This window comes from Hyperolius riggenbachi, chromosome 2, assembly GCF_040937935.1.
Source record: "Hyperolius riggenbachi isolate aHypRig1 chromosome 2, aHypRig1.pri, whole genome shotgun sequence".
NCBI classification, from domain to species: Eukaryota; Metazoa; Chordata; class Amphibia; order Anura; family Hyperoliidae; genus Hyperolius; species Hyperolius riggenbachi.
Window position 1 is genome coordinate 97,557,642 of NC_090647.1, and position 15,892 is coordinate 97,573,533.

Here is a 15,892-nt window from a genome sequence, read left to right on the forward strand (position 1 = left end):
CGACTTCTCTTCTCAGGAACAATGCCTCCAGCTGCGCTGAAGGTCCTTTCTTACAGGACGCTTGAGGCAGGGCAAGACAGAAGTTGGATGGCAAATTGGGACAGCTCTGGCCACAGGTCAAGCCTGCGCACCCAGTAGTCCAAGGGTTCATCGATGCTCACAGTGTCTACATCCACACTTAAGGCCAGGTAGTCAGCTACCTGCCGGTCCAGGCGTTGGTGGAGGGTGTATCCGGAAGGCGAGGCGTTGGACTAAAGAATGTCTGCATGTCCAACATCACCATGAGATCACTGGAGTGTCCTGTCCTTCCCTGCGTGGACATGGGAGAAGGATTACTGGCAGTGGTACCTTTATTGCGTTGTGCTGTGACATCACCCTTAAACGTAAGGGTTGTAAAGCATGGTTGCCAGCTTGTTCTGCAAGTGATGCATCCTTTCTGCCTTCAGGTGAGTTGGTAACATGTCCGCCACTTTGTGCCTATACCGAGAGTCTAGTAGCGCGGCCACCCAGTACAGCTCATTCCCCCTTGAGTTTTTTTATACGGTGGTCCCTCAACAGGCTGGACAGCATGAAAGAGGCCATCTGCACAAAGTTGGATCCAGACGCACTATCCATCTCCTTTTGCTCTTCCTCAGTGACGTCAGGTAAGTCCTCCCCCTCCCCCCAGCTACGAACAATATCACGGGAACGTCGAGCAGCACAAGCCCCCTGCGACGCCTGCTGCAGTTGTTCTTCTACCGCCTCCTCCTCCAAAGAAACACCTTCCTCATCATCCGAGTCTGCCGCCTCTTCCCCACATGACTCTTCCTCCTCCTCCCCCTCTGTGCTGCTGCAGGTGTTGAGGAAACATCTGAATCTGATGGAAATTGCTCCCACGACTGTTCCTGCCGTAACTGTTCCTCTTCATGCTCCTCCACAGCTTGATCAACCACTCTACACACGGCACGCTCCAGGAAGTAAGTGTACGGGATCAAGTCGCTGATGTTGCCTTCACTGCGACTCACCAGGTTGGTCACCTCCTCAAACGGCCGCATGAGCCTGCATGCATTTCGCATCAGTGTCCAGTTGATGGGCCACAACATCCCCATCTCCCCAGATTGTGTCCCTTTACTGTAATTGTACAGGTACTGGGTGACAGCTTTCTCCTGTTCTAGCAGGCGAGAGAACATGACCAGGGTCGAATTCCAGCGAGTCGGGCTATCACATATCAAGCACCTCACTGGCAAGTTGTTTCTCCGCTGAATGTCTGCAAAGCGTGCCATGGCCATGTAAGACCACCTGAAATGCCCACACAACTTCCTGGCCTGCTTCAGGACGTCCTCTAAGCCTGGGTACTTTGGCACAAATCTTTTAATGACTAGATTCAGCACATGTGCCATGCAGGGTACATGTGTCAGCTTTCCCAAATTCAAAGCGGAAAGGAGATTGCTGCCATTGTCACACACCACATTGCCGATCTCCAGTTGGTGCGGGGTCAGCCACTGATCCACCTGTTTGTTAAGAGCAGCCAGGAGAGCTGCTCAAGTGTGACTCTCCGCTTTGAGGCAAGACATGTCTAAGATGGCGTGACACCGTCGTACCTGGCATGCAGCATAGGCCCTGGGGAGATGGGGCTGTGTAGCTGGAGAGGAGATCGCAGCACCAGTAGAGTTAAACTGCCACTCAGCCAAGGAGGAGGAGGAGGACGACAGCGAAGAGGATGTAGCAGGAGGAGAAGAGGTAGCAGGAGGCCTGCCTGCAAGCCATGGAGGTGTCACAAGTTGGTCCACTGCACAGCCACGTACTCCCTGCTTGCCATCGGTCACCAGGTTGACCCAATGGGCTGTGTAAGTTATGTACCTGCCCTGACTGTGCTTGGCAGACCAGGCATCCGTGGTCAGGTGGACCCTTGACCCAACGCTCTGTGCCAGAGATGACACCACTTGCCTCTCAACTTCACGGTACAGTTTGGGTATCACCTTTTTAGAGAAATAATTGCGGCCTGGTATCTTCCTCAGAGTCTTCCAGCTTGTATGGTAACAGCTGGTGAGCTAACAGTTCCGCCACGCCAGCTGTCAGACGCCGGGCAAGGGGGTGAAAAATTGGCTTCTTCCGCTCAAGGACTTCCTTCATGGACACCTGGCTGCTGTGGGCAGAGGAGCAGGAACTACTCAAGGGCAGAGGTGGAGTGGAGGAGGGTGGCTGTGAAGGTGCAAGGGAGAAAGCAGCTGAAGATGCTGCACCTGAAGGAGGAAGAGGAGAAGAAGGGTGGCTTTTCTTTTGTGTGCTGCTTTTGCTCAGGTGCTCTTCCCATTGCAGTTTGTGCCTTTTCTCCATGTGCCTTCGCAAGGCACTTGTCCCTACGTGAGTGTTGGTCTTTCCATGGCTCAATTTTTTGGAGGCAGAGAGAACAGATGGCATTGCTCCGATCTGAGGCAGACACATTAAAAAATGTCCAAACCGCTTAGCCCCCCTGGGGTGATGGCACTATGGTGGCATCAGCAGCTGACGTTGAAGGGCATGTTGGCTGGCTGTACATAGGTGGCGATACATGGCGCCAGACACTGCCACCAGCTCTTTCTGATGATGAGCTCCCCCTGCTTCTTTCAGCAACTCGTCTTCTCCTACTCCTCTCTGACTCCCCCTCTGAACTGTCCCCCTGTTTATCTCCTCTATTGGGAACATACTGTATGTGGGATCCGTATCATCGTCATCATCATAATCATCCTGCCCAGCTTCGCTTGCCTCAGACACCTCATAAACTGCACCAACAGCAGGTACTTCATCATCTTCACACATTACGTCCATAGTGTCGCCGCCTAACTCAGACATATGAGGTGGTGTAACTTGCTTAGCGCCTTCATCTGGTTGTAACAATAATGGCTGTGAATCAGTTAATTCCCCACCAATTAACTCCTGTGAAGTGTCAAATGCAACGGATGTGGTGCTTGTAGTAGTGCTGGTGGCTGCGAAAGATGAGGTGTTCTGTGTTAAATAGTCAACCACGTCCTGACAATCTTGGGAGTTGATGGGACGTGCCTTCTTCTGAGCACTGTACTTTGGGCCAGGACCGCACAAAATCACATCAACACGACCTCGCACAGACCTGCCGGGTGGCCTTCCTCTGGGTCTGCCTCTACCTTTCCCTCTACCTGTTTTGTCCGTATCGGGGGGGATGAAGTGAAAGGTATGCACTGACTTGACTAATACAATGTGCAGTCACACAGGTGCAGTTAACAGGTATGCACGTAGTGGTATATCACACTGCGTGCACTCACGTAGGTGGGTGGGTGCACTAAACACAACAGGTAGGTATATGCAGTGATGAGGTGGGTGCACCGAACACAACAGGTAGGTATATGCAGTGATGGGTATTACAATGTGCACCTGTCACACACAGACAAGTAGTGGACACAGGCACAGTGACACTGCGTGCACTCAACTCACGTAGGTAGGTGGGTGCACTGTGAACAACAGGTAGGTAGGTATATGCAGTAATGGGTATTACAATGTGCACCTGTCACACACAGACAGGTAGCGGACAGGCACAATGACACTGCGTGTGCTCAACTCACGTAGGTAGGTGGATGCACTGTGAACAACGGGTAGGTAGGTATATGCAGTATTGAGTAATACAATGTGCACCTGTCACACATAGACAGGTAGTGGACAGGCACAGTGACACTGCATGCGCTCACGTAGGTAGTTGGGTGCACTGTGAACAACAGGTAGGTATATGCAGTACTGGGTATTACAATGTGCACCTGTCACACACAGACAGGTAGTGGACAGGCACAATGACACTGCGTGTGCTCAACTCACGTAGGTAGGTGGGTGCACTGTGAACAACAGGTAGGTAGGTATATGCAGTACTGGGTATTACAATGTGCACCTGTCACACACAGACAGGTAGCGGACAGGCACAGTGACACTGTGTGGGCTCACGTAGGTAGGTGGGTGCACAGTGAAGAACAGGTAGGTAGCTATATGCGGTGATGGGTGTTACAATGTGCACCTGTCACACACAGACAGGTAGCGGACAGGCACAATGACACTGTGTGCGCTCAACTCACGTAGGTAGGTGGGTGCACTGTGAACAACAGGTAGGTAGGTATATGCAGTAATGGGTATTACAATGTGCACCTGTCACACACAGACAGGTAGCGGACAGGCACAATGACACTGCGTGTGCTCAACTCACGTAGGTAGGTGGGTGCACTGTGAACAACAGGTAGGTAGGTATATGCAGTACTGGGTATTACAATGTGCACCTGTCACAAACAGACAGGTAGCGGACAGGCACAGTGACACTGCATGCGCTCACGTAGGTAGGTGGGTGCACTGTGAACAACAGGTAGGTAGGTATATGCAGTACTGGGTATTACAATGTGCACCTGTAACACACAGACAGGTAGCGGACAGGCACAGTGACACTGCGTGGGCTCACGTAGGTAGGTGGGTGCACAGTGAAGAACAGGTAGGTAGCTATATGCAGTGATGGGTGTTACAATGTGCACCTGTCACACACAGACAGGTAGCGGACAGGCACAAAGACACTGTGTGCGCTCAACTCACGTAGGTAGGTGGGTGCACTGTGAACAACAGGTAGGTTGGTATATGCAGTACTGGGTATTACAATGTGCACCTGTCACACACAGACAGGTAGCGGACAGGCACAGTGACAATGCATGCGCTCACGTAGGTAGGTGGGTGCACTGTGAACAACAGGTAGGTAGGTATATGCAGTACTGGGTATTACATTGTGCACCTGTCACACACAGACAGGTAGCGGACAGGCACAGTGACACTGTATGCGCTCACATAGGTAGGTGGGTGCACTGTGAACAACAGGTAGGTAGGTATATGCAGTACTGGGTATTACAATGTGCACCTGTCACACACAGACAGGTAGCGGACAGGCACAGTGATACTGCGTGCGCTCAACTCACGTAGGTAGGTGGGTGCACTGTGAACAACAGGTAGGTAGGTATAGGTATATTTCAGTAATGGGTATTACAATGTGCACCTGTCACACACACAGGTAGTCACTGAATGTGCTGGGCCTGGCAGTGGCACACACAGTATGAATTATCAAGGCTGTCTATGCAACACAAGTGTCAGTGGGACACACAGAAAAAAAAAATAGATCACATGAACAAGATTAGCTCTCAAAAGAGCTGTTTTGGGGTGCTATTTTAGCAATAAGAATCAGCTAGCAGCAAGCTAACAAGCCTACAAGAGCCTAACTAATATTTCCCTATGAGAGTCTGCAGCAGCAGCTGTCCCTTCTCTATTTACTGCAGGCACACGAGTGAGTAAAATGGCCGGTGGTGCCTGCCTTTTATAAGGGGGGAAGTGGCTCCAGTAGGGAGTGTAGCCTGATTGGCTACAATGTGCCTGCTGACTGTGATGTAGAGGGTCTAAGTTGACCCTAATGGTGCATTATGGGGGCGAACCAAACTTCCGGAAAAGTTTGCGTTCACTGGCGAACGCGAACCACCAAAGTTTGCCAGGAACCGTTTGCTGGGCCATCTCTACCTGCAAGAGAACGCTTTAGATACGGACATGAATCAGAAGCTGATAATACCAGACCAGAACCTGGCTCATAAATGTTATAGCTCTGTCAGTATGAAACCAAGTAGGAAACAGATGCCAGAAGGGGCAGAGGGAGATGGAATTTAATGTCACCTCTGATTCATCTAGGAATAAAAGCAGAGATGGGAGATTGATGCTGAACGAAATATAAGCATTTTGAGACACGTTCTGAAATTGAGTTATACATTTTTTTGGTGAGGAAGAATAATTAATGTTTGGTGTGCATAAACACCAAAGAACATACTGAATCAGAAACTGTTATTTTCATTGTCTGATGGTAATTAATTAATAATTATGACATTTCCTCATATTTCAGACCGGGTCCAATGAGAGGTGCAGAGTCTGCCCATTTCAACTCCACCTGCAGGAGTGCAGGGGTTAAAGGTCGGGACTGCAGACTGTCTTGGTTCGTCCCTGCTTGTTCCCAGCTCATCCTTGATCTATCCATCCTGGATCCATCTGCTGGCCCGATTGGACCTCAGGCTCAACTCTCATTTTCCCAAATTTTTGGACGTACAATTGCAATGGACATGGTAATTCCATAGACTGCTCAGACTATGTTCAGCTTTTTTATACTTAATTTCCTTATATTTTACTATATCATTTCATTTTCAATTTAAAATCCTTACTCTTGCCTACAAAGCTCTCCACAACATAGCGCCTTCCTACCTTAATCAACTTATTTTCAAATACCATACTACAGGCAATCTCCGCTCTGCTAACGATATCCTTCAGTCTTCTTCCCTGATCATGTCTTCCTACTCCCGCTTACAAGACTTCTCTCAATCCTCTCCCCTCCTCTGGAACACTCTCCCTCAACACATCCCCCACTCACCCACACTTACTATTTTTAGGCGCAATCTGAAAACTCACCTCTTAAAGAGGAACTGTAACGGCAAAACGTCCCCTGGGGGGTACTCACCTCGGGTGGGGGAAGCCTCCGGATCCTAATGAGGCTTCCCACGCTGTCCTGCGTCCCTCGGGGGTCTCGCTGCAGCCCTCCGTACAGCCGTGACGTAATATTTACATTCCTGGCTCCTGCGCAGGCGCACTGATGGCTGTCGGCTCCGAAGTAGGCGGAAATACCCGATCGCCGTCGGGTCCGCTCTACTGCGCAGTCGCAAGTCTCCGGCGCCTGCGCAGTAGAGCGGACCCGACGTCAATCGGGTATTTCCGCCTACTTCGGAGCCGAATGCAGCCACAGCGCCCCCGCTGGAGCCAGCAAAGGTAAATATTGAAATTGCAGTCGGGCCTGTCGCCGGCTGTTCAGAGGGCTGCAGCGAGACCCCCGTGGGACGCAGGACGGCGTGGGAAGCCTCATTAGGATCCGGAGGCTTCCCCCACCCGAGGTGAGTACCCCCCAGGGGATCTTTTTAAAGTTACAGAGTCTCTTTAAGGCAAGCATATTTTCCTACCTAGGACACCGCCCACTGACCACCATTTCTACCACCCCATACACAGCTTCCCTTTACCTACTGTCCTATACCTTAACCTCTTGAGGACTGCAGGGCTAAACCCCCCTAGTGACCAGGCAATTTTTAGTTTAAAAGGCCACTGCAGCTTTAAGGCCAAGCTGCAGGGCCGCAAAACATAGCACACGAGTGATTTCCCCCCCCCTTTTCTCCCCACCAACAGAGCTCTCTGTTGGTGGGGTCTGATCGCTCCCCCCATGTTTTTTTTTTTTTTATAAATATTTGTGTTGCCAATTTTTTTTTTAAAAAACCCTCTTCCTTTAAATCCCTTCCCTCCTTCGCTCCCTCCCTCCCCACAGCCGGCCAATTACGGCGATCGGCTGTCATAGGCTTCAGCCTATGAGAGCCGATCGCTCTCTCGTCCTCCAGGGGGACAGCCGTGTCACACGGCTGTCCCCAGTACAGCGCTGCTGCAGATCGCAGCGCTGTACAATACAATTAAGCGGCGGTTTCGCCGTTACAGTCTCCAGAGCGGCGATCGCCGCTCGGAGACTGAAGGCGGAGCTCCGCTCCGCCCACCAAGCAGCAGATGCGCGCGCATCCTGCACGCGATCTCCTGCAAATGCAAGCCCCAGGACTTTCCGCCAATCGGCGTTAGGCGGTCCTGGGGCTGCCGCCGCGGCCACGCCTGCCGGCGTGTAGCCGTCGGCAAGTGGTTAAATGTTTAGCCTGTAAGGCCTTTTGGCCAGGGCCCTCTTCCCTTTTGTCTCACAATGCTGTGTAATGGGTGTACATACCTCCCACCTCTGTGTAAAATATGTTGTTAATTTGTTCACTGCTTTAGCTGTTATACCGTCTTGTCTTGTATCAACTGTTTGTATTGTATACTTTGTTTTGTTATACCCTGTATGCTATTGTACAGCGCTATATTAATTTGTTAGATCATTTTTGACATTTTTCTGTAATCAATTATACATCATTTTGTTATAAAGTAAAAATAAATAAATTGTTTCAGTCACTTGTTCTGAATATCCTCTGCAAAGAATCTTACCTGTCTGAGAGAACATTACTATAATTATTTTATATTATATATTTATTATTATTATTATTTTATACTTATTATATTGTAATGTCTAGTTAGGTTGTTGAAATAAACTGTTTCCTACAGGACTAGCTAGATTTAGACTCACACGTTTGCGCGCGAAAACATGCAATTGTGAGCGCAAATTCGCTATAGCACGCAAACGCATGCATGCGCGCAAAAAACAACCATGTTATGAGTTATCACGGTTTAGTGAATCAAGCCCATAGCGTGAAAGGAACCTACAGGTATTAGCAGCAGAGGATCAGCAGGGCAGCCAGGCCAGGCCCGGATTTACCTCAGAGGAGCCTATAGGCACAGATGTCCTGGCACCAAAGACTTTGCCCTCTATGGATCTACAAACCCCCGCTGTACCGCAGCACAAGTGTGCTGGCTGTCCCAGCTGTCACTTCTCCCTTACTTCCCTTGCCCAACATAGGTAGCTACAGGTGCCCCTTAGTATTAGGTAGCCAGAGGTACCCTCAATATTAAGTAGCTAGAGGTGCTCCCAAGTATTAAGTAGCTAAAGGAACCTCAATATTAAGTATCTAGAGGCGCCCCCAAATATTAGGTAGCTAGAGGTGCCCCTGACTGAAGGGAGTTCTCATCAGTTGAATGCAGAGAGCAGGTTGAGTAATCTCTTATTTACTATCTCATCAGGATTCAGTGTAGGGAAGGTGGGAGGGAGGCACGTGGAGAGGGGGCGGGCCGCCTTTCCATCATCAGGTGCCTGGAGGCACATGCCTACAGTGCCTTATGGTAAATCCAGCCCTGAGCTAGGCAATCTGCATTTCTTAATTCAGCTTCCATATTCCTCTCACGACAGGTGTGCTTGAAGCACACATGGGGATGGAACAATGCATCTGCCTGTCCTGATAAAGATGTCCTCAGCGGTTGCTTTTTATATTGCACATAATTGTGTTGGAAGAAAATACAAATAAAGCAATGTTGTTATCGGTGAGAAACATGATACAGTATTTTCTTGTGTGTCCAGTCCAACCATAACAGGTACAGTGAGTTGCAGAAGCAATCTTCCTGTGAATGTCAGGTCAGGTGGTCTATTCTTTGTCTTCACTGTCTGGATTACAGAGAGGCAGGGACAGGGTTAGTGTAAGCATTATGTGGCAAGAATTTTGAAAATTACATGTGCTCAGCTCCCAGGTGAAGCTGTATTCTTTGAAAAGAGGGATTCATATTGTCTAAGAGCAAATCAGCGGCATAACTAGATCCCACCGGGCCTCCCTGCAAAAATTCGGAGCGGGCCGGGGCCGTTTTGGGGGGCTGGAGGGGTCGCAGCATGAGGGGAAAGCTATGCTGCAGTTTGGCGGGGAGGGGGGACAGTCCCCCCCCCCCTCCCTCACCGCGGGCTCTCCCCTCTGCGCTCCCCTCCAGCTTCAATAAGTGTCCGTGAGCAGCGGCGGGCAGCGGCAGATATATACCTTCTGTGCGCTCCAGCATGGAAGTTTCTCCCTCTAGTCTCTGATGCAACTTCCTGTTTATACAGGAAGTGGCGTCAGAGACTAGAGAGAGGAGCGTCCACGCTGGAGCGCACGGAAGGTATGTATCAGCCGCCGCTGCCCACGGACACTCATTGAAGCTGGAGGGGAGCGCAGAGGGGAGAGCCCAAGGTGAGGGGGGGGGGGGGCGTCCCCCCTCCCCGCCGAACTGCAGCATAGCTTCCCCAGGGGGCTGCAGGGCCTATTGTTACGCCAGTGGAGCAAATGCCACATTATTTTTTATGCCACATTATTATTTAGTTTTTATATTGCACTGACATCTTCCATGGAGCTTTACAGAGTATATAGTTTTGTCACTCGCTGTCCCTCAGTGGAGCTCACAATCTAATCCTTACCATAATCATATAAAGTATATCAGAAAGTAAGTACATCTCTCAACATTTTTGTCAATATTTTATGACATCTTTTCACGGGACAACACTGAAGATATGACACTTTGATGCATTGTAAAGTAGTCATGTACAGCTTGTATAACAATGTAAATGTGCCGTCCCATCAAAATAACTCAACGCACAGCCGTTACTGTCTAAACCGCTCGCAACGAAAGTGCACTCCTAAGTGATGAATGTCAACATTCTGCCCAAAGTGTCAATATTTTGTGTGCCCACCATTATTTCCAGCATTGCTTTAAAGAGACTCCGTAACAAAAATTGCATCCTGTTTTTTATCATCCTACAAGTTCCAAAAGCTATTCTAATGTGTTCTTGCTTACTGCAGCACGTTCTACTATAACCATCTCTTTAATAAATCAACTTATCTATCTCTTGTCAGACTTGTCAGGCCTGTGTCTGGAAGGCTGCCAAGTTCTTCAGTGTTGTGGTTCTGTGATGCATCTCCCCCCTTCAGGCCCCTCTCTGCACACTGCCTGTGTATTATTTAGATTAGAGCAGCTTCTCTCTTCTCTCTTATCTTTTACAAGCTGGATAAATCGTCCTCTGAGCTGGCTGGGCTTTCACATACTGGGGAATTACAGACAAGGGCAAAGCTGTTTGCAAGAAGAAAAGAGCAGCCTGAAACTTCAGTGCATGAGAACAGGGGGAAAGAAACACACAAATGATCTCTTGAGATACAAAAGGAAGGCTGTATACAGCCTGCTTTTGTATGGATGTATTTTCTATGTGTGGACATACTGTACATCAACCTACTTCCTGTTTTGGTGGCCATTTTGTTTGTTTATAAACAAACTTTTTAAAACTGTTTTTAACCACTTTTAATGCGGCGGGGAGCGGCGAAATTGTGATAGAGGGGAATAGGAGATGTCCCCTAACGCACTGGTATGTTTACTTTTGTGTGATTTTAACAATACAGATTCTCTTTAACTTCTGGAACACTCTTCCACTTCTTGATGATTGAAGCTGGTGAATTTTAGAAACCTTGTGCTTTCCCACCTTCCGTTTGAGGATGGCCCACAGATGCTCAATAGGCTTTAGGTCTGGACATTTGCTTGCCCAGTCCAGCACCTTTACCCTGAGTTTCTTTAGCAAGGCAGTAGTCATCTTGGAGGTGTATTTGGGGTCGTCCAGTTTCTGAAGGGTGGGGATCATGCTCTGCTTTAGTAAGTCACAGTCAATTTTGGCATTCATGGTTCCCTCAATGAACTGTAGCTCCCTAGTGTCGGCAGCACCACCCCATGATGACGCTCCCAAGCTTGACTGTAGGCAGGACACACTTTCCTTTGTACTCCTCACCTGGTTGCCATCATATTCACTTGACATCATCTAAACCGAATAAGTTTATCTTGGTCTCATCAGGACCACAAGACATGGTTTCAGTAATCCATGTTCTTAGTCCACTTGTCTGCAGCAAACTGTTTGTAGGCTTTCTTGTGCATCATCTATAAAAGGGGCTGACTGTAAACAACACCTGTAACAATTAGTTCCATCTTCTATTTTTAGAACACAGTACTTAGTGTAGCACCATCTTGTGGCAAAAAAGTAAAACTACACCCAAACACAACAAAATACATTTTCACATAGAAAAATTGGCTTACCTTGATCACACGATCAGGAGCCAATGAAAGCGAGTGGGTGGCCTGAGGATCCTGGTGTGCGGCGTGGATGGCGATTGCGGCGGGTATGTGCGTCGATTCGTCGGTGTCTGTCGGTTTCTTGTACCAGCGGTCTCTGGTCCTTAAGTGGGCAGAGACCGCTGGTATTTAAGTGGTTAAAGAAGGCAAAACCATTATTTGTTGTCAACAATGACATCACAACTGTAAAACTGAAAGGAATAAAAAGAAAAAAACAAACCTGCTTTCTGTATCTTTTCCACTCACTATCACTATAAGGCCAGGGACCCGCTAGAGCATGTTCGACATAGAATTATGCTTTCTAAGAATCGCCGGCAATTCCAAAGCGCTCCACTGCTGAAAGTAAAGGACCGTGATCCCACAGGAGCAATTGCAATGTAAGAGTGTTTTCAAAAGGGCAAGCAGGACCTTTCCCTGAAATCGCTACAGAAGAAATAGCTTTTTACCCTTTAGCAACCATTTTACTTAGAGGCTTGCAAGTGTTCCGGGCCAATTTACTTTAGCACATTTTCTTAAATTTCTTATTTGTTACATTTCCTTGCTACTTATTAGTAGTGCTGTAATGTGTATTTATGGCCACTTGTCACTATATCCCCTGCAACATGGGCGTAACAATCACCCCTGCGACCCCTGCCATCGCAGGGGGGCCCAGAGGTTTGGGGGCCCCTCCTCCTCCCTCTCCCCAACCAGAAGTGCAGCCAATTAACAAAAAATCCCTCCTTGTTCGTGTCACGATTGTGGAACTTTCCCCGTGATCAGCGCACAACGCGTGCGCTGACACGGCGGAGATCCTCCACAAGCGTATAATTTGCAGGAACCCAGCAAAAGGTGCTACGCACCTGTAGAGGGAAATTCCTGTCGGCAGATGGCGCTGGGGAGTGCAGAGGAACCAATCCTCTGTACCTCCACAAGTGCCAGACAGGAATTGTACGAAGCGCAGAATGCAATCGCAAGAGAGGCGATTGTGAATGAGATTGAGCAAAAGGGATAGGTTGTATGTGTGTGCGCCAATCCAGTCGCCACTCCGCGACCGCGCACACACAACAGCAGATACGAAATAGGAACGCGATCGCGAGAGGTGCGATCGCGAGACGTGACACAAGGCAGAACAGAATAGAATACAAGGGTAGCAAAGGCACAGCAAATACAATAAGGAGATACGGAAAATAACAACCGCTAGCTAACCGCGAACACCGCACTCATTCGCAACAGTGCACGCGGTTATGCGCGATCTCCACGTGATAAGCACAATAGAGACAAGCACGCCTAACTAACCATAAACAGACAAACATGAAACAGGGGACGCGAGCGCTTGCTTAACGGTTACCTCACCGAGCCTGTAGCAAGCGCAGCGGACAAGACAGACACACGAAACACAAGAACTAGGCAGGAAGGATCCACCGCTCTTCCGCCAGAGCAAGTGTGATCCAAGCAGGAACATAGATCAGAAAGATCCACAGCCGCTAACGCTAGCGGCTAGTGCGATCTCAGCAAGACAGAACGATTCGCTATCAACCGCCGTTGGTGACAGCGCAATCGCGACCGACAAGACAGAACAGAAGGATCCCCAGCGCTCGCACAAAGTAGCTAGCGCGATCCCAGGAAACAGAACAGAAGGATCCCCAGCGCTAGCACAAAGTAGCTAGCGCGATCCCAGGAAACAGAACAGAAGAAATAGCTGGTAGCAACCGCTGCACCAGCTATACTCCAAGAACATAGATCAGAACCATTTCCTGTCAACCACCATAGGGACAGGACAATGGCAAACAGGCAAGACAAGACAGAACAGGCAATACAGATAATACAACCTGACTGGGCTAGAAGGGGAGCCAAAAGCAACCCCCAGGAATTAACTATACTAGATAGCAATGGCTGACACTCCAGCAGTGTCCATCAGGAACTGAGCAAGGAAGGGAAATGACCAGCAAAGCATTCTGGGAAACATAAAGCTCTTATAGTGCCAGTCATCAAAGAAGGCAGGTAGGGGATTTGCATAACGAATGTATGCAAATTCCCCAGCAAGAGAACAGAACAGAAACTTGCAATGAAAAGACAGGTCTCTGTTCCAGAGACCTGCAGCCCACAGACTAGAGGAATGGACAAACAGCTGTCTGCCTGTGCAGCCAGCTGAGCGGATCATCACAGTACCCCCCCCCCCCCCTTCTAGGGATGGATTCCAGACATCCCTCAAGACTGGTAACATCACAAAACTCTAACTGAAGACTCATGAAGGTCAGGACAGCCCGACAAGGCCCAATTCCAGAGTCAGTCCATCCGAAACCGACCTCATCGGAAGCAGAAGCCACCGAAACATGCCCATCAGCACTACAAGTCTCAGCGTAACACCCATCAGGACTGTGGACACCAGAGAAGAAGCCATCGACACCCTCCAGACAATACCCACCACCTTCCAAGGAGCGTCCAAGAATACCAAACCTGCCGCAATACCTGTTCGAAGTGTCCCTTACAACACCAAAGCCATTGCTGATCGTATTCAGGGCACCAAGCAAAACCTTTCCCGGAATCTCCCAGAACGCCTTGAAGCTCCGCAGAGATCCCAAGAAGCCAGAACGCTCACCAGGCTCACATGGAGAACCACCAAGAACCCCTATGGAACCTATGATCATTCCAGACTCAAAATTAGCAGGACACCCATCAAGATCAGGACTTTCAGGGACCACTTCTGGGCATGCAAGCAGGCAGGCTATATCAGAACATGTCTCCACTGAGGAAGCATCTGAGTACGCTGGTAACCGAGGCACACTTGGGCTTTCTGGGTCACAGAGCACATCGGGGTACACTAGTACAGGAGAAACCTCAGGACATGTCGGGGAACTGCCAACCTCAGAGTCCGACACGACAAGACCAAAACCAGTACCGGGCAGAAAATCATCACGAGTAAAGGTCACAGGTACTGGTCTTTCAAAAGAAGACTCAAATTCAGAATTTTCTGTAACTGTAATATCATCATTGACTACACATGAATGAAGCTCCACAAGAGCTGCAAAAGTAGTCAGCAAGGCAGCAATGCCTACTGAAGTGGGCAACACCTCAGAAGGACCTGGGGGGCAGGAGACATCTCCTTCAAGTTCTGCACCCTTTGGGAGGAACTCGGAGACCTTCAGATCATTAAACAAGACCTCAGGAACATCATTTTTCAAGTTGTCTAAGAAGGATTCTGTACTATCCATGTTACAGGGCAAAACTGGAACTTTACTTTGAGAACAGGGCAGATGTCCCAGGGAAGGTTCCACCATAAACTGAGACTGAATTTCATCATCATGAGTGGAACGTACAGGAATATTCACTGGACCACACACTGACTCCCTAACTTTAATCTCGCTGCACCCAGAACTCTGTGTAGTAATCAAACTAGCTTGCAACTCCAAAACTGCAGAAAGACAGGTAAAAATAGCAGCAATACCTAGACGAGCCTCTAGGGGCAGGGCAGGAGATATTGTACAAGGCAATATTGACTCATCCAGAGTACTGGGAGGAGAGTCAATACTTTCTTCAGAATCAGACTCGCAAATGTCAATGCAAGTGGACATCATGCCTTCATTCATGGTACAGGGCAGGTTCAGAGAAAGCTTCTCTGGACAAGGCAAAGAAGCTTCAGCATCAGATTCGCAAAACCGAAGCGCTGTCTCACTCTTAGATTCGGCTAACAAGGTCGAATCCGAGGAGTCAGAACGCAAAATTTGCAGATCCACGATCGCTTTAGGTTGCGAAACTGACGCTTCCATATCGCAAACCTCCGCGATCTGCGGAGCAGACTGCAAGGCATCTAGGACAGAAACACTGGAGCAACTGTCATCAGGCAACAGGCCTGCACAGGTGCGAACAGAATAAGACATAGATTCATTTGCAAAAGAAGTGGCGACAACAACAGGAGAAACTTTATTAGACACATCAATAATTTTCTTAAAGTTGCATAACTTAGGAATTTTCCCCATGGCAGGCTCACAAACGGACGATCTTAGAGATCCTGAGGGAAAAAATCTGTCTTCCTTAGACACAGGACCACACAGACCTTTCGCAGCCATACGTGCGGTGGCGACATCAGACCGCACTGGTTCAACTTCCACACAAGCAACTGCTCTGAACGACTTGCACTCAGACTTCAAACACTCAGTTACTTTGGGAAAGGGAATGCATTCAAAACTCACTTTCTTTAAATCCAGAGGATTGGAACAATCGTCCGCTGACAATGTGTTTTTAGCAGATTGAAGCGCATGTAGTTCATCCAAAATCATTCTCCACACATCAAACAGCGGAGTCA